Source organism: Herpailurus yagouaroundi, unplaced genomic scaffold (genome assembly GCF_014898765.1).
Source record: "Herpailurus yagouaroundi ecotype Mexico unplaced genomic scaffold, PumYag 77, whole genome shotgun sequence".
Taxonomy (NCBI): domain Eukaryota; kingdom Metazoa; phylum Chordata; class Mammalia; order Carnivora; family Felidae; genus Herpailurus; species Herpailurus yagouaroundi.
The window spans coordinates 99,763,645-99,785,940 of NW_024412388.1; the positions used below are offsets into that span (position 1 = coordinate 99,763,645).

Below are 22,296 nucleotides of genomic sequence, written 5' to 3' on the forward strand. Positions count from 1 at the left end.
GTTGTTGCTCGTGAAGTGGTGAGCAACTTTCCGTCTGCTGTGCGGGGGGAAAACCTCCAAACTAGAGCTGGGTCTGTGGGTGTCTGATGAAAGGAAGGCAGCAACCCAAGTCTGAGAGCTCAGATTGTTTAGGGTGTCTTCCTTTCCATAGCTGTCCATTAAATACTCCTATTCCCATCGTCCTCCAAATCATCAGAGTATCACTGGTAGACCTTCCCTGTTAACTCCTGTTAAGGTGGACAGTGCCTTAGCTCTATACACCTTATTGACCCTTCTTCCCTCCTACAACATAGTAACATTACTGTGGTTTAATTTCTCTAACTTCCGTAAAAATAAGTACACCCTTTTCTTGTTTTGTCATTTCTGATTTCTTACTTCATGAAGGCTAATAAAAGCCCTACACTTCTAAAAAAAAAAAAAAAGCCCTACACTTCTTTCTGCTCTTCCTCACCGTTCTATCCCTAAACTATAATCAGCCATGCTTTTTCTTTTGCATTTCCAAAATTGGCAACATTCTGTTTCATAACTGTTATGATGTCTGCCATAATTTGTCTATAGCTTTATTCTGTAAGGTAAAAATCAATAAACCAAATAGACCTGAATCCGTGAAAAAAATATATGTTCTTGAACAGGAGGCCTCAATATCATAACAATCTTTTCTTCCTAAGTTAGTTTATAGATTTAATGCAATAATAAAAATACCATCAGACTTTTTTTTACAGAGCTAGATAAATTGATTATAGAGTCCACTTTGAGGGAAAAAAGCAATAGCAGTTAGAAAAACCAAGAACAGTGGGGCCAGATTGAGGGCCTAAATCTACTAGATATTAAAAGCACATCACAAAGCTTCTCTAAGCCTTAATAAAAACAGGATGGTATTTGCCCATGAATAGACAGAACGAAGAAAAAAAGATTTTATAAAATACAGTAATATTCAATTGCATTTGGAAATTTAGTATATGATTAAGGAGAAATTCTATTAGGGGCACGCACATTTAGGATTATGTCTTCTCGGTAAATTAACCTTCTTAACTTTATGAAGTATCCCTCTTTATCTCTGGTAATAGTTCTTGTCTTAAATTCTACTCTGTCTGAAATTAATATAGTTACATCAGATTTCTTGTGGTCGCTGTTTGCATAGTATATCTTTTTCCATCCTTTTGCTTTTAACCTTTTGGGACCTTGAATTTAAAGTGCGTCTGTCTTTGAACTTGTCATTATTTGAGCTAGGAGGGGGTTGGGGTTGGCTGCAATTTCAGATATTTTCACCTTTAGATTCTATTCTGATAAGTTTCGAGAATGCGGTCATTGTGAAAATGCACAGAACTGGAGGATTTCTCTGCCTACCAGCCTGTCCTTTACTGGAAAAAACTTGGGGAAAAATCCCACTTCCAGGAATCTGCCTGGAATAAACAGTAAATATTCACTGGCAGAAATACCAAATGACACACGCACAAAATTATATATTTACTATATAAAAAACTAAAAGCAACCTTAATGTCCATCAACAGGGAACTATCCTATAAACTATGAAACATCTGTGCAAAAGAATATTGTGCAGCTACAAAGTGGCATTATCTAGGAATGGAATGATTGAGTTATATGCTTAAGTGTGTTTAGTTTTTGAAGAAACCAACAAGGTTAAAGTCCACACAAATACTGGTACATGAATGTTCGTGGCAGCTTTATGTGTAATAGCCCAAATCCGGACATAACCCAAATATCCATAAGCAGGTGAATGAGTAAATAATGTGATTTATCCATTCACACTGGAATACTTTGGAATCCATTCACAAAAGGAATACTACTTAGCAATAAAAAGCAACAAACTACTTACTGATAATAGCAACCACATGGGTGAATGGTTAAAATCGTTGTGCAGGGTGAAAGAAGCCAATGAAAAAAATACATATTATTCCATTTATATAAAATTCTAGAAAATGTGATCTGATCTATAGTGACAGGAAGCGAATTAGAAATTGGTTGGGTACAAGGGTCACAGAGGGATAAATGACACAGAGGCCCAGGGACACTTACGAGAGCAGGAAAAGTGTTTGTTAGCTTGACTGGGGTGCATTACATATGTAAAAATGGATAGAAGTTTGTATTTTAGGGGCTCCTGAGTGGCTCAGTCAGTTGAGCGTATGACTCTAGATTTCCACTAGGTCATGATCCCAGGGTCATGGGGTCAGGCCCTACATTAAGGCTTAAGATTCTCCCTCTCTCGCTCTCTCTCCCTCTGCCTCTCTCCCCCACTCGTGCTTTCTCTCTCAAATTAAAAAATAAATTAAAAATAAACATTTGCCGTTTATTATTATCTTTTAACTATACCTTTAAAATTTTTTCTTCAAAAGGAATGTGAATATTTCTATGTTTTCCTATGGAGTGATGTCCAGGATACATTAAAGGAAAACACGATATGAAAAGAAGTACACCTAGTATGCCACCATTTAAGAAATTTGAAGATATGGTATCTATCTGAAAGATATGGTATCTATCTGTATTTATATGTTTATTTGCTTACATAAAAAAGTAAAGGATAAACTGTAAAAGCAAGTTTTCTATAGGGAGAGGAAGGGAGTATAGTAAGAGGTGGTGATGGAAATATAAGGTCAATTCTTTACATATATCTAATTCTATAAGTAAAGCTATTGAAACATGTAAATGGTCTATATAATTCTAAAACAAAATTAAATTTACAGAAGCAATTCTGGAAAATTGAAAGCAAAACGAAGCAAGTTATCCCAAATATAAACCCAGTTGGTGGGTGGTATTACCACGCAGAGAAAAACTACTTCAAGTAACTTTAACCATAAATATGATTATGTATCTCTAGTGGTATATACCTTAAGAAAAAAAGAATTGCCAAAAAAAATTCTTAGAATGTTTCAGTTATATTTTTCATAGTAGTGTTATTTCTGCTATTCTGTATTGTGTTTTTAATGTAGGATAAAGCAAATAAATAAGTAATCATATTTTTGTCATTGAGAACTGGTATATTCAGCCTAGAAGAAGGAGATATAAAATTAAAAAGGGCAACAAAAAGCCCTATATAGTCTTGAATTTCAATTGGAAGTAATGGCTTATCCTAAAGCAAAACAAGAAAACAAAAATATTTTCTAGCTCTTTAAACTGTGGGAGTGTAGTAACAATGACCTGGCCAGTAGTAATGAGAATCCCTATACCCAGACTGTGATCTTATAAGCACCACCGGGCACTAAATAGAACTATAGCATCTTGGAGGAAAGGCTGGTTTAAGAGCTAGGGAAAGATACGTATACAATGTTGCTAGAACATTCTGCCAGGTCAGAAGCAAGAATATTGTGAAATATACTGAGGTCATGTCAAAAGCATATAGAAGCCAACCTGAAAAGGCTCTCATTGGTCAAGGATGGTTGACCAATGGGTCAAGGATGCCCCATCAAGGATGGGGCAGTGTCAGCACAGAGCCCAACGCGGGGCTCGAACCCACGGACCGTGAGATCATGACCTGAGCCGAAGTCGGACGCTTAACTGACCAAGCCACCCAGGTGCCCCCAGTGTGATTATTAATAAGGATAGTAACTGCAAGGAATGGAAACGCATCAACTACTTTAGATCCATGATTTCATAAACATATTTTTTACAACACAATAAAAATTCTTATTAGTCATCTTGGTAGGATGCTAGAGAATTAACTTGTTAATAAAAATGGGTAAGTAAAGTGAAAGAAACAACAATTTATCCTATCTTTCCTATCTGAGCTATGCTTCAGGTTAATCAGATGGTTGATGACAGGAAGTTTATCTCTACAGAAGTGTCTCAAATAATAAATGAAGAATGACAGAAGTAGAAGATCCAACTAACAATGGCTAATTAATGACCATCAAAGACTGCTAATATCACAAAAAGAGACCAGCTAACCTCCTAAAGGAAGTATACACCACTGCCTAAAGAGCAGGCTAGCCAAAAATTCAAACCTGAATCTGGCCAAACTTCTGGATCTACTTCTAATTTATAGAAAATGCAAAAGATGAATGATAACAAATGGAGATTAATTAGAAAAATCCAGATCGCAAGAAACTCATTGAGAAAAACAATTTGGTTTCTATAAAAAATAAATAAAAATAAATGCAAGAATGGAGGGAAATCCTACAAATTAAGGAGACTTGAGGGACATATCAACCCATGTTTAAAGCTCATTTGAAAGAAGAATTATTATTTAAAAGTAAAAACTGAACTATTTATGGATGTAATGATATAATGACTTGGCTGTATTTCCAAACAATATAGGAGGTGAGGAGAGGAAGAAAATATCAATGAAATAAAATTTGCCATGAGGTGGATCACCGTTAAAGCTGGGTGATGATAGAGGCTCATTGTTCTACACACCATTTTTGTGTATGTTCTGAATTTTTCATAATAAAAAATGAAAAACAAACTGCAAATAACACATTTTATGACCATGATCTTTTTCTTACAGTATACTAATTATTAATTTTATGGGGTTATGTTTTAATGTTTTATATTTGGGCCATGTCTTTCTTAACACATTTCACCTTTCAGAATAGATCCCAGATTTGTTCTTAAAGTCCACTGACTTCTTGATTGTATTTGGGCTGGTTGCCTCATATTTGAACTTTGACATTTTAATGAAGCTTTGTATTTTTTCTGACATTTCTAATGATCCTTCTAATTGCTTTAGCATAGTCTCAAGTTTGTTTTTCCTCAGATATCAAGTGTATGGTGTCTCTTTTATAATCAAAGGCATCCCTCTTGATATCTTCCAACTTTCTGCTCCAAACTGGATTATTTATTTGCTTTCAGGGTTAGCTGTACCATTAACCATTGTCATCTGGACTTGGCTGCTTTGCTGTCCTCAGTAGGACCTCTTCTTTGTTTTATATTATCTTTTTTGGTTGAAGCTCTCACTTTTCCTGCAGTTATGTATTCAAGTAATTCACTTAGAAAGGATATGTGGAAGGCAAGCTTTCTAAGGTCTTGCATGTTTAAAAAAGATTATATTCTGTCTGTACACTTGATTGATAACTTGGTTGGATATAAAATTCCAATTTCAGAATCTTTTTTTTCGTCAAGTCTTTGAGAGTATTGCTTTACTTTCTTTTGACATAATATAGTTTCTTTTTAAAAATTTTTTTAAAAATTTACATCCAAATTAGCATATAGTACAACAATGATTTCAGGAGTAGATTCCTTAATGCCCCTTACCCGTTTAGACCACTCCCCCCCTGCCACAACCCCTCCAGTAACCCTCAGTTTGTTCCCCATATTTATGAGTTGCTTCTGTTTTGTCCCCCTCCCTGTTTTTATATTATTTTTGTTTCCCTTAGCTTATGTTCATCTGTTTTGTCTCTCAAAGTCCTCATAGGAGTGAAGTCATACGATTTTTGTCTTTCTCTGACTGACTAATTTCACTTAGCACACCCTCCAATTCCATCCACGTAGTTGTAAATGGCAAGATTTCATTCATTTTGATTGCCGAGTAATACTCCATTGTATATATATACCACATCTTCTTTATCCATTCATCCATCGATGGACATTTGGGCTCTTTCCATACTTCGGCTATTGTTGATAGTGCTGCTATAAACATGGGAGTACGTGTGTCCCTTCAAAACAGCACACCTGTATCCCGTGGATAATGCCTAGTAGTGCAATTGCTGGGTCATAGGGTAGTTCTAGTTTTAGCTTTTTGAGGAAACTCCATATTGTTTTCCAGAGTGGCTGCACCAGCTCGCATTCCCAATTATATTTTCTTTTGACACAATATAAATCTTGTTCTTTTATAGGACATCTTTTTTATTCCTGAAAACTCTTAGGAGTTCTTCTATATCTTTGAAGATCTAAAATTTTCCAGTGATGCCTTAGATGTGGTGTTTCTGCATTTATCCTGCTCAACACTGATAATATAATAATCACAATGAAATAAAATTTACTCATTATATGTTGAGGATTGTTGGAAGTGCTTTATATGTATTATCACATTCAACAACCCTGTGAGGTAGGTATGATTGTTTCTCCCACTTTACGTATGAGAAAACTGAAACAGAGAGGCTATATGACAAGGCCTTTTTAATTCAAATAATGTTGTATACTTTCATCTATGGAAAATTTTATTGTGTTACTTCTTTATAATCCCCCCCTTTCATTTATTTCATTTTTTCTTCTGGAATTACTATTTTAGATCTCCTGAAATGAATCTCCATATTATTTATTTTTTCTCTTATATTTTCTATATTTTTGTTCAGTGTCATAAAAGATGGCCTTGTTTTTAGTCCCTAATACTTCTATTTTTTTTTTCCTTTAGGAAATACATTGTTTTAGCCCCCAAAATTATGCTGTTCTCTGGTTTTCCTGTGAGTACCTTTATTAGTATAATCTCTCAGAGATACTCCTCAGGACATTTTTAAAGTTATTATTATTTTCTTAATTATCTTTGTTAATTCTGATGTCAAATTTATTTATCTTAGTGTTTCTCTTTTATGCTGTAGCTGTCCTTCAAATGTCTGGTGGTATTTGGTTATTTGTACATATTTTTAAATGAGGAATTAAAAAGGTTAACCATGAGCTCTATATATGTGGGTGATACTTGTTGGTCGTTGGACTATTTCAAAGTTAAGTGGTAAGAATTTCATATTATATGAAATTTGGACTATTTGGCCCCATAAATGCCAAAACAAAAAAGAGTTTACTTGGGCTCTTAGCACCCATGTGAGGTAGTTCTTTTCTAAAGAAATTGAGAAGAATCCTATTTTTTCCTAAAAGTGCATGTCTAGCCGACTTTTCCCATGGTGGTAGGAGTGAAGGTGGGAATGGCAGGCAAGTTCATTTGTTCCACATTTAAATCTTTAATCACTTTCTCAATGTTTGACTTCACTTCTCATTCCCAATCCTCATTATGTCTGCTATTCACAACTTGAAACCTTCAGAACTTGCTGGACACATCTCTGACGAAGTCTGCTCAGCACATAGTTTAATTAGGCTAGGGTTTCCCCAGTTCTGCTCATCTGTCAGCATGCCTCCACCTTCTACCAAGTGTGTTGAGATTATTCTTTTGCTGATACCTTGCCTACTGTTTTCTTCATTGTTTTGAACTTACACCTATGTTTATTCTTTTACTATAATTCTAATGAGGCCTTGGAAGAAAGGAGATAAAATGTGAGATCAGTCTGCTCTCTTAATCTGGTTGCTCCATGACTCGTTCTTTTTTTTTTTTAAGTTTTTATTTTAATTATTATTAATTAGCATACAGTATCATATTAGTTTCAGGTATACAATATAGTGATTCAGTGATTCCCTACATCACCCAGTGCTTGCTCCATGACTCATTTTATTCATTCTGAGCTAAAATATACTCAATATCTAAACTTTAAATATTATTTTATTAGTTTTTTTCTTAAGGAGAAAATAATTCTGTAGAGATAAGTGTTCACTTACCGACCAAAATCTCCCATACTTTAAAAAAATCCTAGCCCCTCCTCAAGTTTAATCATTATTAGAATAGTAAAAAATGGGGTGCCTGGTGGCTCAGTCAGTTGAGCATCAGACTTCTGATTTCAGCTCCGGTCATGATCCCAACCAAGGTCATGGGATTGAGCCCTGTATCTGGCTCCAAGCTCAGCATGGGATTCTCTCTCCTCTCTCCCCCACCCTCTCCTCCACTGAAGCACTCTCTCTCTCTCACTCCCTCTCTCTCTCTGTTTCTTAAGAAAAAAAAAAGTAAAAAATATCTTCAACATTTATCAACATGTGAGACTCTCCCAAAGGTAGAGTCTGAAATCCCCCATACTCTGTATTGTGGGAGGGAAAAAGAGAAGAAGAGAGTGATGGGGAAGGTGGCAGCGGGGAGGGCAGAAGGGGAGCAGTGTTAACTCACTACATCTTTGTCCCCAGTAGTGGGAGGGGGAAGCTTTGGCAGCTTTGGCTCCTCAGTCTGCCTGGATGTCAGGCAAGCATCCCAGGACTCAGTCACCCCTAGACTTGGGATTTGGGGGTTTTTTTTGGTCAATTTGATAATCCATTTAGCTTAGGAACTAAGGAAAAGGAGCTCCAATTTGAAGGTATTATATAGGAAAGATGTTGATTTTGAATCTGTTAGAGAGGGAGATGAAGAAAGACACAATCTAGAAGACGATTTTTAAAAATAGGTACATCCAAAAAAAGCGTGTGAAAAAAGTAAATTAAAGTTACTTTTACATGGCTTATTATTGTTGAAAGTATGCCCACTTTTGTGAGTAACATCTCTTTTCCCAACACTCAAAAACCATATATAATAGATTTTAAAACTTTATTGGGACTTCATGTCACCTGGGTCATTCTACAATCCAATAATTTTCTTGTTAAAAATTTGCCCAGCTACTACCTTGTGCTAGGTCTATTTCCCTTCATGATTCTGGAAAATTCATCTGTAACAAACCTTCAAGTTTCTGGAAATTTTCAGGATGCTAGTTTTTAAAAGTTGGGTTTAGGGATATAATTTGCATTCAGTAATATTTGCTCTCTTTAGATGTATAGTTTGCTGCATTTTATATAGTCACATAACTACCACAATCAAGATATAGACTATTTCCATCACCCCAGAAAGTGTCCTCATTCTTTGCAATCAGTCTCCACACCATCCCAAACCCAAGCAACCACTGGTCTTACTTCTGTCTTTATATCTTTGCCTTTTCTAAAATGTCATATGGATGGACCAATATGGTGTGTAACCTGTTGTGTCTGACTTCTTAGCATAATGTTTTTGAGAACCACCCATGTTAATATGTGGATGATTTATTCCTTTTAATTGCTGCATAGTGTTCTGTTGTATGGTTGTACTGTAACTTGTTTATCCATTCACTGGTGTGTGGACATTGGGTCCTTTCCACTTTAGGGCTATTATGAATAAAGCTGCTAAAAAAATTTATGCATATGTCTTTGTCAACATACGCTTTCATTGCATTTGAGTGAATACCTAGGAGTGGAATTACTGAGTCATGTGGTAAGTGTATCTTTATGACAGATTGCCAAATTGTTTTCCAAAGTGACTGTACCGTTTTGCATTCCTGCTTGCAAAATATAAGAGTTCTAGTTGCTCAGTATCCTTGCCAGTACCTGGTATTATAAGTTTTTGTTTTTAATTTTTTAAGTTGTCCTAAGAGTTGTGCAGTGATATCTCATTATAGATTCCGTTTTTATTTCCCTAGAAACTAATGATATTGAGCATCTCTGTGTGTGCTATTTGCCATCCTTATCTCTTCTTTGGTGAAGTGGCTCTTTAAATCTTTTGCCTACTTGTTTCCTTTAATGTTTGTTTATTAACTTTATTTTGAGAGCGCACGAGAGAGAGTGTGCACATGCACATGTGCATGTGTGAGCAGGAGAGGGGCAAAGAGAGAGGGAAAGAGAAAATCCCAAGCAGGCTCCTCATGGTCAGTGCAGAGCCCAACATGGGACTTAATCCCACAAACCGAACCCAACTGTGAGGTCATGACCTGAGCCAAAATCAAGAGTCCTGCACTCAACCGACCGAGCCACCCAGGCCCCTCTTTTGCCTAGTTTTCAATTGGGTTGCATGCATTCTTGTTGAGTTTTAAGAACTCTTTATATATTCTTGGTGGATTCTAAACATCGTTCTGAACACCTTACCTCTTTCAACATTCCCTTGAAGAAGTTGCTATTGTTACACCCATTTCATACATGATAAAAACAAGGTATAGAAAAGCTAAGTGACTTATCCTAAATCTCATGGCTAGCAAGTAGCCGTGCACTGGGATTTGAAACCAGGTGTTTTGATTTTAGAGGTCTTGCTCTCACCAGTGGTTTTAAACTTTCTGTAAGGAGCCAGATAGGAACTGTTTTAGGTTTTATGGACTATAAATTCGGTTGCAACTACTTGATTCTACCATTGTAGCTCAAGGGCGGTCATAAACAACAAGTAAACAAGTGGGTGTGGCTGTGTTCCTGTATACTTTTATTTATGTACACTGAAATGTGAATTTCAGTAGTTTTTACATCCATGAGTATTGCCAACCCTTGATCTAAACCATACTTTACTGCTTTCTGTTTGAACTACTTACATTTCCATTCATATGTCCCCAAACCCCAGTCTTTTTTTTTAAATTTTTTTTACTGTTTATTTTTGAGAGAGCAAGAGACAGAGTGGAAGCAGGGGAGGGGCAGAGAGAGAGGGAGACACAGAATCCGAAGCAGGCTCCAGGCTCTGAGCTGTCAGCACAGAGCCCGACGCGGGGCTTGAACTCACGAACCGTGAGATCATGACCTGAGCTGAAGTCGGACGCTTCCCGACTGAGCCACCCAGGCGCCCCCCCAAACCCCAGTCTTAAGCACTTCTGCAAAACATTTATCTTCTTGTCTAAAAAATGTATATTCCTTTTAGCATGTAGGTACTCAGTAGATACCTGTTGAATTGAATTCAAATAGCTGAATTGAATTGGCATATAGATGAGATAACACAGTTCATTCCTAATCCTCTCTCCAGCTATTTTTTAAGTACCTTCTCCAAGGCTGTTGTTCTTTATATGTCCTCCACAATAAGGAATTTATTATATCCTCTATAGTAGTGGGTTTTGTGATTTCATAATCATTTGTCTTCCTCTCTGTCAATTTCTGTGTCAAACCCTCTTTAACAGTTTGCAAAGCTTTCCATGATGTTCTTTTAGTTTATTATTCACGTATTAATTGAGGGTACATCCTAGGTGCTTATGACTCAGTGGCCAATAAGTCAGATTGCCTGCCTTCAAGTAGCTCAAAGCCTAAGGGAGGAGTCAGAAAAATAAATAAGCCAGTACAGTGTAGTGACATCAATGATATGACAGAGGCTGGCACAAGGGGTTATGGGAGCATTTAGAAGTCTCCCGGCTTAGGGGAATCACAGTCTACATTAGTTGACCCCTGCTAAGTGCCTTGCATTTTGGTATTGTAAGCCATAACCTCTGGAGGCAGGGATGGAGGGGATCTTCAAAACCAACTTTGGAATCACCTGTTCACTTTCTGAAACCTCCTCTTTACCCATTTTATGACTTTCAAATGTAAGAGGCAAAAACATCACCTGTCCCCTGATCCCTCTAATCGTATTCAGGAACTTCGTATATATTAAAAACACATTTTGGCTTCTCCTCACTGCATCATTCACTCTTACCTGGGTCAGAAAGATGACCAGCAGGTCTGGAACCCTGGTGAATTTCCACTCAAATATTGATAACCTGCTCTGAAGGGAGAGCAGACCTCTGGCTGGCATTGTCAGGCACGCTGTCCAGATCAGCAGATTTGCCCGTGGGTCTCCTTGAGACTGGTTTTCTGTAATTTGCTATTGCCTCTTAGTCTTTCCCAATTTGGATCTCAGGTTGTGGCTTTTTCCTTTTTTTTTTTTTTTTTTTTGGTTTTGTTGTTGTTGTTGTTGTTGTTCACAATGTGGTCTTGGCCAAGATGCCTTTCTCCTTATGTTAATCAGTGGTTGGGAATATTGTTACCTGTGGTTAGGCAGTTGATACCAGTACTAATGACCACTGCCTGTGTCAGTGTTTGTATTGTGGTGGGGGTTGGGGGGGGGGAGGAGAGGAGGGCCCTGAGGAGGAACAAATTGCTGTATTTGGAAAAGAAAGGCAGAATGGGGTGGTGTGAGTGTTGGGAGAGAAGGGTTTCCAATCACTGGCTTGTTATAGACACCATCTTGAGATTGTTTCCTCTTTTTATAGTCATAATTATTATGTGAACGTTTTGCATATTGATTGTACCTCTGTTCGCAGGAGCTGGAGACTGTGGCTTGTTTCTGCAAACCCCATTGTGCTTTTAATTCCAGAGGCCATCTCTTAGTATCACTATCTCTTTGAGGGGCAAACCACCAAGAGATCCAGGCTGTCCAATAGAAAAGAAAGCCTGATAAAAATTCCCTTGTTCTTTGTACTAGAAAATAATTTTAGCATCACATTCTGTCCATCTGGACATCATTAATATTGTCAACCACTCCCTTCAGTAGCCTTTAATGTCTAAATAATTACTCCCTGTGGCCATAATCCGACATGATGTCACTCCCCTCCTGATTTGCATTTCATAGATAACAGACAGCTTGGGAATTGCAGGGGGCTTTGTGAGCTGTTCTGAAAGCCTAACACTTACTCCCACCATCACCTCGATCACATCATGTCCCCTCCTCTAAATCTGTCACCGAACCGCACAACCTCCCCCCCCCCCCCCATCAATTACCCTTTTCCTTCTGTTACACCATCCCTGGTTGTGCCGATACCAAGCTCATCATCCTGATTGATAACTGGAAGTGAAGTTGACTACTCGGGACACTTCAGTGCTTTTCTGAACGTGGGCATCTTGACAGGAAGTTCAACTCTTCATCCTGTGGGATAACCACTTCCCCCACCATGCGGATCACTTTTCCACTTTGCAGTCCCACCTCTCTGCAGGTGCACAGCCACCCGCCTTGAGTAAGCCTCGCATCCCAGCCTGGACCACTGCTCCAGGCCTGTTCACGGGTGTCTTCCCGATCACCCCCTTGTGCCCTTTACCACCCAGACACCGGCAGGCAAAGCTGCCTGTCACGGAGCCAGGGGGGAGTGAGGCCAAGGTGCAGGCCATTAGGAAACAGAAAACTGTTCTCTTTTGGAACATTTATTTATTTATTTATTTTTATCTTCTCACTTAAGTTTTTCCCTTTCATTTCTCTTCTTCTTCCCCCATCACCCCGCAATCTCCCTTCTCTGTCCCCTGACCAACTTTTGGTGCCTCTCTTTCCAGGTAGTTATCTTGCTTCTCTGTGTCCAGGTTTGGCCTTTGTCTACACAATACCAAGCATCTGGATATATGGTAAAAACATGCTGTCAAGTACCCAGATGTTTGGGAACATCTGGGTATTTTGGCAACCAGCAGCAACAACAGCTGCATAATGGAATTCATGTTTCCCTTTTCAGTCATCACTTGACATCGGGTGGACAGAGTCTCACCAGCCACAATCTAAGCACAGCCACTCGCTGCTGGCAATTCTGTTTTTCATCTCACATGGGGAATTATCTCTGTCAATCATTTTATTGTCGAAGAAAAGGGGAAGAAATTTGTCTCTTCTTGGGCCTGCAGTACATCATCACTCTATGCCTCAGTTCTTTTCTTATTGAAAGAGCTAGTAGGAGCTGACAATTTCTTTAACCTTTCCTACCCCAGAGGCAGGGAGAGAGAATAAGGCATGTGAAACGCTGTTTTCGCCACACGAGTCTAGAGAATCTGACAAGAACTTGTTTCCTATTAGAGTCACTCTCTCTGGTTTGAGATCTCCCCCCCCCCCCGCCCCCCGCCCATTCTCTCTTACATTCTCTGTACCACTCTATCTACAAGAGAAAGCAAAATGATGGTAGTGTATTATTCCTGCCCACAAAAGGCCCACATTATCTGTTTGTATTTTTCTCAGGTAGCTTAGAATAACACTGCTCTGCCCCAGTGGGGCCTTCAGTAGAGGGATGATCTCTAGAGGCTGCCTCAGACAGCCAAGTGTTCATTGTTATCTCTGGTTAGACCTAGCAACCTCAGTCCCCTCCAAAGGGCTCCTGAAGCCGTAGGACATCACCACGGCAGGGTGGGCATTAACTCTGGCTGCAGGACAAATCCCGGCAGTGTGGTTCAGTGGCTGTGCCCACCCGGGGCTATAATCAGGGTGGCGCATCTAGGTCTGCACATGCAGATTGGCGCGGCTTGATTGAAGAGTGCACTCCTGAGCAAGCCACTTTCTAGACCAAAAGATTAAGGCAATGGATGTGTTGGAGGTTTGTTTTCAGGAGATGGGACGGAATAGAGACACAGACCCCAAGTCAGTGCAGTCAGAAAATACGTCAGTCTATTTAGTGAAACCAATTCCAGGGTGAGTGCTCGCTGGCGCCGCGTAGACATGGCCTGAGTGGCGGTGGATCTCAGAGGGTCAGCAAAGAGCCATGGGGTCGCGAGCCTACGCGGCGGCCCCCAGGGACACAGTGTCATCCCCACGCCACGTCCCGGCGGTGCTCGCTCGCTCCAGGTCCTCTTCGCCATCCTCCCGCAGCCAGAGCCGATTCTGGCTCTCTGTTCTCCTGCAGTGAGGCCTCTCCCCTCTCCCCCTCTCCCCACTCTCTGCCTCCTTCCCTCCCTCCCATCCCCCTCCCTCCACCTTCTCCCAGAGGAGGTGACAGACGGGCCTGTAATTTGGTTCCATTCGCTCGACTGGAGCAACACCTGCCCCCCTCCCCTGGGACCAGAGGGTCTCATCCCAAACCCTACAAGAAGCCAAAGACAAATCCGGGCCCGCATGCAAATACAATGACTCCGGGGACAGGGACACAGAGCCCGCAGCAAACACCCCAGCCGCCAGCGTCCTGGCTTCTGCCTGCAAACCAAGAACACCAAACACCTCTTGAAGTCCCAACTAACAAAAAAATCACCCAGAACTTTAATTGGGGTTTCAGAGTTTTTAAAAAATTAATCATGAGCTACTGTAGTAAGTACCATTTCCTCTTGCTCACACCACAGGCCAGAACTAAGTGCCTGGCATCAGGGGATCTGGACAGCAAAGTCCAGAAATAGAACTAGATATGAAGAACAAGGTGGGGAGACATGAGCAGGTGTGTGTGTGTGTGTGTGTGTGACTGCTGTCGGCCCGTGGCATCTGTCACACCAAGGACGCAGTAGACGTGCGATTCCTGGGTGGGCTCATTTTCTTTGTGCGAACCTTTAGTGTCTGTACCTGCCTGTCTTGTGGGAACACTCGTTTCTGTTTCCACTGACTCAGAATCGTGCAAGAGCACTGACCACAGAGGCTTTCTGACCACTTCCCAAAGTCTAGGTGTTGTCAAGGTCACCCTGCAACCGTGACTCCTTGTGGACCTTTCCCAGGATTGGCCTGGGGCCATGCAGCTTGATGCTTTCAGCACCCAACTTCCCAAAGCCAAGCTCAGAACCACACCCCACACTTGGGCCCTAGCCACCTGCTCCACACTAGAGGGCAAGTCCAGTGGGCTGGGCCAGTGTCTGCTCCAGGGCCCAGGATGCTTAAGAGAAAATGTGTTCTTTCAATTCCTGTAGTTTTGGGTGGTGTTTTGTTTCCCACCAAAAAAAATAAACTCTTGTATTTTTTTCCTTTTTCTCCGTTTTCAAAGTATAAGGTTTTGAATTTTACTGCCCCCGCCCCAGCTTCATTTTCCATTCAGAGCTTGCCAGCCGTGTGACCTTGGGCATGTGCCTTAATTTCTCTGTGTTCCAGTGTCTTCATCTGTGATTTAGGAAAAATAAGGGCTCCTAAGTCACTGACTGTTGGGGGACCATGTGAGTAATCATCGAAAGTGCCCCGCCCAGGGCAAGTGCTAAAGTCTGTGCACTTCTTGCTGTTTTGCTGTTAGTCGCGGGGCTACAACCCAGGGAGGACAGTGTGGGCTGTCTGGGAGTCAGAGGCTTCTAGGCGGCTCTGCTGCTGACAAGGTAGGAGACTGTGGCTGAGCCACTTAAGCACTCAGGACGTCAGCTGGCCATACCTCTGTCCTGGGGGCCTGAAGGACTCACAGAGCCGGCATATGTGACAGACTTTGTGAGCTGGAAGGACGGTGCTGGGGGCATTTGTTGCTGTTGTTAATAATCCTCAAGCCTCTGCAGATGCTGCTGTCAGGGAGGGCTCGCAGGTCCTCACTTCTAATTCCGCAGAATTCTTCCTTCTCCAGAGCACCCCCTCACCCCAGTTCCCAGCCAACAGCTAAGAGAATCCACCTGGTTTTTTGTTTTTAAGTCTTTGAAATCTGCCTGAGTTGGGCTCTGGCAGTGTTGTCTTTTACCCTGGGTTGTAGTTAACCAGCCATCACCCACTAACTACCCAGGTGGTACCCCCACAGCAGCTTGGGGCTGTGGAATGACCTCCTGTGTTAAACTGGCCAGTTCTTGGGCATGTCCCTCCATTGACAAGGCAGGGAGAGGGTGGTAAGAGGGGCATTCATGGTGTGTGTGTGTGTGTGTGTGTGTGTGTGTGTGTGTGTGTGTGTGCGCGCGCGTGCACGTGTGAGAGAGAGAGGAGAGAGAGTGCCAAAATTAAGAATTTTTAAAATAGAGGACCATCAGGGGCACCTGGGTGGCTCATTTCGGCTCAGGTCATGATCTCACGTTTCCTGAGTTCGAGCCCCGCATCGGGCTCTGTGCTGACCGCTAGGAGCCTGGAGCCTGCTTCAGATTCTGTCTCCCTCTCTCTGCCCCTCCCTTGCTGGTGCTCTCTCTGTGTCTCTCTCTCAAAAATAAACATTAAAAATAAATAAATAAATAAAATGGAGAACCATCAGAAAGACGATCCAACTGGCTGGAGGAAAAGATAATTCGGAAAGGTGGGTTACGCCAGCTGTAAAATTCCCCCCAAAAATGTAGGTACTCACTGATGATATTCAGAAAGTACTGCTAATTTGTTTCACACTAATAATGGTAATTTAGTTATGTTAAAAGAAGGTCCTTGGGGCGCCTGGGTGGCGCAGCCGGTTAAGCGTCCGACTTCAGCCAGGTCACGATCTCGTGGTCCGTGAGTTCGAGCCCCGCGTCAGGCTCTGGGCTGATGGCTCAGAGCCTGGAGCCTGTTTCCGATTCTGTGTCTCCCTCTCTCTCTGCCCCTCCCCCATTCATGCTCTGTCTCTCTCTGTCCCAAAAATAAATAAACGAAAAAAAAAAAAAGAAAAAAGAAGGTCCTTATCCTTTAGAGATATTTACTGGTGTATTTATGGATGAATGATGTGATGTTTGCAACGTGCTTCAAACAGCCCAAAGGGGTAGGGGGAAAGTGTGGATAAGAGTATAAATGAAATGTCATCATATTAGAACGCAGTGTACTATGCCCTTTGCTTTTGTAGATGTTCTTAAACTCTCCATTAAGAGTGGTTTTTAATGTAGTTACTCAGAAAATTCATGCTGATTGATTTTTACTCACCAGGCCCCAATCACTCACTCCGGAACTGAGGCAGCCTCCCCTCATAGCAGATCTCCATGGCAGCTCACCTCCCACTGCTCCAGGAATGACCCCTAACCCTCACTACTTTTATCCCCTAGGAGAGGACTCACCAGGTACTGCTCCACAGACTCAGCTCCTTCCCTTGAGTGCATCTGACCTCCTGAGCCTTTCAGGCAGACTGATCCCCATGTCCTTTCCCCTCCCAGTTAGCCCATCTGGACCCCAGGAGATCCTGAGAGAACCTTCCCTTTCCTACATCCACCACTCTTACACCTGCCCTGTGATTCCTGATATCCTAATATCCTGTCCCTTTTTCCTAGTGTCTTTCTGGAATGATCATCAAGGAGGTGAGGAACTTCCTTCCTGATCTGGAAATACTTAGCAAAACTGGACAGGAAATTCCAACAATTCCTCTCTTCATTACCTCAAAAATAATTTAGTTGCTTAACTTTCAAAAAGCTCACCTGCTGTAAGAGCCATTATAGTAAGTGCTGCTGCGCTCTTAACATGCACCGGACCTGTTCTAAGTGTTTTACATGAATTAACTTAATCTTCCTAACAATGCTACAGGGTAGGAACTACTATCGCCACCACCACCCCCATTTTACAGGTGAAAAAACTGAGGCAGAGAACTAAGTAATTTGTTTCAGGGTCACTGCCAGGTAGTGGAAGAGCTGGGGTTTGAACACAAGCGTGCTTTGTCAGAGCCCGCGCTCCTGACCACTCTGCCTGTGACAGCACCAGTGCTGAGGGCAGAAACCACGATGAGAAGATAAAAGGCGTGGGACAGGCCTCGCACATGGGGTGGCGCGGGGGCTTCAGATGTATGCGTCACTTGTAATGTATGCATTTATGTTTCATTCCATCGCATGCTGTTTACTTCCCTGTAATGTTTTCTGTCTTATAGGACAGGGATTTTTGCTGTCTGACCTCTTGTAGACCTAGCAGTGTGTCCTATGCACATGAATACAGGTGGTAGAGACCACAGATCGTTAATACACTCATGAACTATTGATGTATTATTTTTAGTTTCTCCTATATATATATATATATATATATATATATATATAGTGTCCTATATATACTATAAATGCAAAGTAATGGTAATAGCTCGCATTTATGTGGCACTTACTGTATTCTTGCTCTTCTGGCAAGCACTCTACAATATCCTGTGGAAACCTCATGATATGCATTTTAGATAGATGCATATATTGTCCCCTCCTACACATCTGAAAACGACAGCTTGAGGAGGTATGGTAACACGTTCCACATCACACATCTAGAATGGGTTGGAGCCAGAATCTAAACCTGGCCCCAGACCCCTGGGTTTCAAACACAGGGATAGGAGAAACAAATTCTGGTATAAGGTTTGCGCGTGGGACTCAGGGAGCTGAGTGGCTAATGCTGCCCAAAGAAACCGAGGAAAGTGTTGTAAAGTGGTTACATTTGAGTTAGGTGACAATGGAATGATTGGAAGTTTCTGGGCAAAAAATAAGAACGGAGGAGAGCATCCTAGGGAGAAGGAGAGCGAGTACAAAGGCACAGATTATAAAGGACCAGGCATCTCCAGAGAAGAGAGGAAATCTGAATTTGGCAGGAACATTTAACCTCAGGGAGAATGGCTGAAGATGATGCTAGAGAGTGTCTGCAACAAGCTTGTGAAAGATTTCTATGCCTGGAGAAAAAACTTGGGCTTTATTTATAAGCAATGGGAACTCAAGGAGAGCTTTCAGGCAGGGAATGGCAGGCTATCTAAACTGAAAAGCTGTTTCTCGGGGCATCGGGAGAATGGACCTCAATGTGCTAAGGAGTGTGGGTGGGGTAGACTGAAGAGCCAGCCCCACCGTGGTGGTGAATAGTAATGTCGCAGACAGTGTCCTCCTCCAGGAGGAGCCTGTCCACAGCTGCCACCTGCCTGCAGTGTCTTCCTGCAAAGTAGAAAGAGGCTCCCCTACCACCCGATGGCTTAGTCCCAAGCCCAGGCACACGCTGAACTTGGCAAGCAGGGCACAGGCTCAGTCTTAGCCTCCACGGGTCCACTTGGTTGGGGGGCCTGCACTCCTTAGGCGTTACCTGAACTGGAGCTTCTCCTAAGCACATGCATGAGAAGATGGGGTACAAGGGCCAAAGGTAGGGTGTGTGCATGTCACGGCCCCCCTTTAGCAAAGGAAAACCACTGAGTGTGACCCCTAAAGGCAGGCACTTGGATAGACCGACAGACGTGGTTTCATGGCCCTGAGAAAGTTATGTAATTTCTCTAAGCTTCGGTTTCCTCAACTTGTTAAATGGAAGTACCTACCTCAATGGGTTATTGTGAGGATTAAAAGAGCTAAGAATGCACATAAGAACAGGATGTGAGGGCGATCTGGCCACGACATCTGTCACCCCATTGATCACCAGGGTTGATTCGGCTGATCTGGCTGACTAGGCAGGGGTCCCCTTCCTCCCTCACCGCTCCACGTGTGTCCCTCCGGAAGCGCGCTCGGTCGAAGAGGACGACCTTCCCCGATAGAGGAGGACTGTTCTTCAGTCAAGGGCATGCGAGTAGCTGCGCTCCCCTGCTAGAACCTCCAAACAAGCTCTCAAGAATGCACACAAAGGTCTTAGCGCAGTAAGCACATAGTTCACACTGACTACACGTTAGCTGTTAGTGTATCTACCACACCAACAATGAGCGAGAGCCCGTCCAGGCCTGGGAAGGGGTATTGGCTGTACATGCACTTGAGTTGGCTGTCCCCTGCCCCTCATCCCTTGCTACCCCAGACCTCAGTGAGAGGAAGACGGCAACCAGAGACAGATAGCAGTGACAGGGACTGGCTACACCACAGCACTCCTGAGGTGGGCTCTGTCTGCTTACCTCATCCTAACAGACACGTGGTCATGGGGCAGGGCCACGGGAGGAAGCCCCAAGAACAGGATTCAGAGGGGGAAACAGGCCTTCTATCCTCCTCCATCCAGCTCCATTTCTTTCCATATACACCCCCTGTCCTCAGTCTGCTCTTCCTTTCCTAATCTGTGCCACCACCCGTACTCTCTGCCACTGGCCCTCCCATTATCCTCCCCGCCCCCTGCCCGGGGAGGGGTTTTTTGCTCAAGACTTTTGCCCCTTTTCTCTGGATGTCTCTGGACAGTGGCAGAAGTGAAGCAGTCATCTGGGCATAGAAATACCCAGCACAGGTGGCCTCGTCAGCTGGGCCAGGTGGGGCTCAGTTTTCTGGGGAGTGGCAATGCACTGGCCAGCTGTTGGGCAGCTGGGACAGAGGGCAGAAGGTGAGAGAAACATTGGGAGGAACTGTGGTCCCCAGCGTGTCTAGGGAGGGAGCGAGCTGGGGGTGAAGGACAAGGCCCCTGGCAGTGGGGAGTGGTGAGAGCTCGGCTTGGGCTGTTTTGGGTGGCTTGCGCACAAGACACGTTAACAAGATGTGAGAAGACGGCCCTCCAAGTAGCAGTGATCTTGGAAGCGGCTGGTTAGGTGGATCCAGGTGTCTGCCGCTTCTGAGAGGCCGGCCCTAACAGCAGTCACAGGGCAGCAATGCCCTCAGCTGCCGTTCTCAATTTACCCTGCTGTATTTTTCTTCACGGCAAAACTTGAAATTAAATATTGTTTACTTGTTGTCTTTTCTCCAGTAGACTTGGTCCCATCTGTTGCTCTTTTCGTGGCATCTAGAACAATGCTCAGCACACAGTAGGTCCTCAACAAATATTTGTTGAATGTAAGATTTGAATGATTGCCGTCATTCTACAGACAAGAATTATTACTCCCTTACCTGTGGCTGAATACATGTCGCTGAGTCCCTGCTACATGCCAGGGATGAGTCAGTTACCTTCTGGTGTAGCAGAGCACGACAGTGCTCCCTTTCTCTTTGGAGGGTGCTGAGCTGCCTTGGATCTGAAATTGCACAATCCTCTCCTGGCCTCACAGGGGCCGTGTGCCTGGGAAAGGATGTTGCCCTTTGCCCTTGGTTCATGTCCGCCTTACTTAACACCAGAGGTGAGGGCCGTGGTCTGGGAAGTGAGTAAAAAGATCCCCCCCCCCCCCAGCTGTCAATGGGAAGTCTGTGTAGGTCAGTTGGAAATCGAGCTCATAAACCAGGAAAAGGGGGCTGTCAGAAGGTTCTGGAGGTCAGAAGTTGACTCCATTTCTTGGCATGGGAGCAGAGCCGATTTTTTTGTCATACAAGAGAGAAGTGCCATGAGGACTGAAACTGTTCCTAGAGGGGGGGAGACCTCAATTCAAACACTCAGTCCAAAGACAGCATGTCTGGAGGCTGGAGGAACCAGCCCCTGCTGCAGTGGCCAGGACTTGGTCCAGGTACAAAGCCAAAGCAGGTTCCATTCTTTTTCATGCCCTACAAAGTGTGTTCTTACTATGCACCTCCATGTGAAGAAGAGAATGAAGTCTCACTTACTAGGTATCTGTGAACTTGACTATAAGATACCTGGGTGAAAGGTGAAAAATGCTCAGAATCCCAGATATTTCACAGACATAAAATGAAGCATCCACATAATTATAATTTTTACTTGGCAACCAGAGATTTGGTGTGATATAAGACTCATGGTTCATAATATTCAATACGTGTGTGTGTATGTTGTACATGTGTAGAGTTAAAGTTATTCACGTGTTCTGCTTATACACGGACTATTTCAAATTTTTATAGCTTTTGTAGATGACATTCTTCACATCCCAAGGTTGGTCCAGGACTTAGTTTTTTTTTCTTGTTTGCAGGTGTCATGTCTGGATTAGATGTTCGAGTGCTACAATGTACACCTTGTTCTTAACAAGTGCCACGAGGACTCAGTGTCATCATCTTGGGGTCTTCTTACTGCCAGTAAGTAGCCGTGTGATTTAGTGTAGGGCACGTAAACTCCCTGTGCCTCAGTTTCCTAAATCAAATTTGAAGAGGTTGAGTTAATTACTAAGACTCCTTTTAGAGCCAAAAAACCCATGATTAATATTTTTCTGTAAGCATTATAATTTATTCCTCATTGGGAGGAACATGCTCTGTGTCACCATCACATGTAGGATATCTATAGATGATCAGTATCCAAGTTTAGGAAAAGTATCAAATACCTCAGTACATAAATTTGTTAATATTTGGGTTGTTGGGGTTTTTTTTGTGTGTATATTTTTTAATTAGTTCCTTTCTGAGGATTGTGTCCATTAAGATACTTCATGCTCAGCCAGTATGTTTATTATTTTTCAATAGTATGCTTTAAATAAAGGAGAGAACTTTATTTGATACCTTTATTTATATGCAAAACAGCGCACCATTCATGAGATATGAAAAACTCGTCAGATAGAAACCAGGTTATATCTATTTTCACTACAAAATATTGCATTATATAAAGCAACAGAG

The 22,296-nt window shown here is 42.4% G+C and overlaps 1 long non-coding RNA gene across 1 annotated transcript in view; it reads left to right on the plus strand.

Annotated features, from left to right (window-relative positions):
- LOC121027754 (uncharacterized) overlaps nt 1–22,179 on the plus strand; it is a 60,591-nt gene extending 38,412 nt beyond the window's left edge. Inside the window, exon 3 of the long non-coding RNA XR_005788907.1 lies at nt 21,666–22,179. This is a non-coding gene — a long non-coding RNA (uncharacterized LOC121027754). The remainder of the gene's footprint in view (nt 1–21,665) is intronic.
- The last annotated feature ends 117 nt before the right edge of the window (nt 22,180–22,296 follow it).